The 3,398-nt window shown below is 39.9% G+C and overlaps 1 pseudogene; it reads left to right on the forward strand.

Annotated features, from left to right (window-relative positions):
• Positions 1-1,371: 1,371 nt before the first annotated feature.
• LOC108363716 (protein PTCD3 homolog, mitochondrial-like) lies at positions 1,372-2,741 on the forward strand (annotated as a pseudogene).
• Positions 2,742-3,398: the final 657 nt, after the last annotated feature.

Here is a 3,398-nt window from a genome sequence, read left to right on the forward strand (position 1 = left end):
GTTCTAGAGAGAATGAATGATTTCATGCAGTTGCAGATCATTCCTAACAAGAATGGGTTAGAGCATTTCCAAAGAGGCATCCTTATGTCGAACAAGGCATTGGTATTACTTTACGAATATGTACGTAAAAATTCAAATGTGGAATACATTTTAACGTACAAACTGAACCAGGACGTTGTAGAGCACTTTTTTGGTGCTTTCGCAGCAAAGGTGGACTTAAGGACCACCCAACTCCAAAGGAGTTCATATATAGGCTGCGGAAGTACATAATAGGTATAATTCACGTTGATTATTAAATACAGATTACATGACTTTCTTTTTTTAGCACGGAACACGTGGTGTTTACAAGGCACAGGAAATGTGTCTGGAGACTCAGACGATTGGCTGAGTTTTTCGGACACGCAGACGATGTCGATGTCTGGGGACCCCTCAACAAGCTCATTTGCAAGTCAGTCTGCTGAAAAGTCAGAAGAATTAGTTCCAGACGAATACTTTTCCGATCTCATGGCTGATATAGAAAAAGACCCCGAAATGATCGACACATTGACCACTTCCAACCCAGACGACTATGGTATTCTGCAGGAGGACGCCTTGGAATACGTTTCCGGATACTTGATCAAAAAGCCAAATCTCGAAGACCACTGCAGCTCTGAAAATTCGTTTACCTGGGTGGATCAAGTTTCCATAGGTTACCTCCATAAGCCATCATCAAGTTTTTTGGATGGCGTAAAAAGACTCGAGGCCATTTTTTCCAATCTCAATGGTCTTGAAATAGTTCATTCCAAAAACATTCATACACGGCTGTTAGAGAGAAGTACGGAAGTTGAGCTTCCTGAAAAGGCGAAGCGATTGTCTTTTAAATGCAGGATTTACTTCCGCATGCGAAGCCTTAATAGGCGGCTTAAAATCCAAAAAGCTAAGCAGAGGATAATGGGCTCCAAAAAGTTCCTCAAAATCAAGCTCTAAGTGTGGTTAGCAAAATTCTTTAAAGGCATTTTGATATATTTTTAGTAATTGCATTATTACTTTAAATTAATATAATTTATTTATTTTAAATACACTTCCAGACCAACAAAAGTATTACCTTCAACCAACATCAACTCAACATCAGAAAATAAAAAAAGCTTTTTTTTCTAATAGCGGTCGCCGCTCGGCAAGCAATGGCAAACCTCCGAATGTATTTCTGCCATGAAAAACAGCTTCTCATAAAAATACAATCGCCGTTCGTAGTCGGCGTAAAACTGTAGGTCCCTCCCCTTTGTGTGGCAACATCAAGGCGCACCCCGCAAGTATAAACCATATTAGTAACTAGTGTTCTTAAATAAAATATATTTACTAAATAAACAAAATTAGAGTCTTATCTTACACGCCATGTATTTAACTTGCAGGTTCCCGCGTATATACACTGGCGCGGCTCATTATTTGGTCTCCAGTAGCACTCGTTTGAACAGTAGTCAAAGGATAGCATAGAAATACCCAGCCGCATACAACGGTATCCAACTGATATATTCAAAGCACAGGCCAGCTCTGTGGGACGTGATCCAACAGCAGCGCATTGCAAATATCATGATGATCCATACCTGATTCCAATGTCCAATGTGGGCAAGCGAACATTTGCCATGGCTCGAGAAGCTGGACGAAAGGCGGCCCGATTTATTGGAGAATAGCATCGTGAAGTGTTCCAGGTAAGTAAAAAATTCATACATTTTTAAAATGTTATAATTGAACTTATTTGTAGCACCAAGAAGCTCAACCACCCATCGATGAATTTGTACCCAAAATGGTGTATACAGAGGAAACTGAAGTAGATGCCGATATACTGCATCATTTAGTTCGTCACTCGCAAGTAACAGATGCCCTTCTTGTATATAATTTGATTAATCAGAAGAGTGTTGAAATCAGCAACGAAACAGCAGCTTCTTCAACTTATTTGATTTTACAACAACGAAGAGTCGTTGCCGGAAGAATTGATTTAAGAACGTTGGTTTAAGGCTACGCAGACGCACGTGAACGTAATCGTAAAACTTGGAAAGACGGCGAACTAGCTGAACAGCTGTTTGGAGAATTAGAACCAAAACCACCGCAATCGTATGCAGCGCTTATAAGGGGAATGGCTAAATATTTTCAAGTAAGTCAGTTCAGAGCTAATAGTTTAAATTTCATAGTTGCTTACTAACTTTCCATTAGGCTGAACGCGCGTATGCACTTCTGCAAAAGCAACTGAAAAGCAATTTGAGTTAGCCACACAAACTTTCAACGCAGTGATCAACGTAACGAACTTCCTATAAGAAACGGCGGATCAACGCTGGGAACTATGCAGGGAATTACTTCAGCAAATATCAGAGCAACAGTTGAAACCAAATTTGGGCACCTTAAATGCGCCATTAGAGGTGGTTAGCACTTTTGGAAACGTCAAGTTCGCTCGTAGCTCAGCACTAAAACTACTCGCGGAATTCAAACAACTAGGCGTTGAGCTTAGCTTGAGCACTTACTACACCTATTGATCATTTTCCGTCGAGAACGTGGACCACTTTCACGTATTATAGTCGATATTTTAAATGAGATCCAGGGAAAAGAATTCAAAATTCAACACCCGCGAGACACGTATATCTTTACAACGGCAATGGACGTTTGTCACAATCACTTGCAAAACAAGTCCCTTGCAAAGAAAGTCAATGAACTACTACACACTGGTAATAATTATGATTTGATTGGCGATATCCCACGACAGTCGGGTCTACGTAACCGGAGCGACCCAGATTTATATATGGCCAAGGACTGTCACTCCAGCAACACTCCCCAAAAAACTCTTTGGGGAATTTGTATGCTGTTACAACAACAACAACAACACCGAATTCATAAAAATCTATGACTTACTCGTTCCGCACCTTTACATTCCAGAGCACGACAGGGAAATACGATGCGATAGGCAATCAACTCTGTTTATTACTGACGATGTGTCAGCGCGAATACGAATCACTTGTTTTCGCCTCACATTACTCTACCCTGGTCCGATATGGTTATATTTGATCACATAAACCAAGGTTAATTTGTATTTAACCCTTTCGCTACTGCAGGGACACTGGTGTCCCACGGCATGTTCATTTGACCCTGAAAATCGCGATTTGTATTGTAAACTCAACCAAAATGTCCCAGTCAGTAGCTAGGAACCATATTTGCAATCTACCGTTATCCACGTTACATACAACTTCGCTCGTGTTTTATTTTGTGCAGTTAGGTGAGAGCAGAGACTGCCATCGGATCAAATTTACGCATAATTTTTAGAAAAGAATACGCATATATCAAAGTGATGGTGATATTTTGATAACAAAATTCTGTTCTAAAATTCTATAGCGGTAAGTATAAATATATATTTTGAAAAGTGTTTTGTAAAAAAT

Source organism: Rhagoletis zephyria, unplaced genomic scaffold (genome assembly GCF_001687245.7).
Source record: "Rhagoletis zephyria isolate East Lansing unplaced genomic scaffold, Rhagoletis_zephyria_1.1 Rzeph_scaffold_01346, whole genome shotgun sequence".
NCBI classification, from domain to species: Eukaryota; Metazoa; Arthropoda; class Insecta; order Diptera; family Tephritidae; genus Rhagoletis; species Rhagoletis zephyria.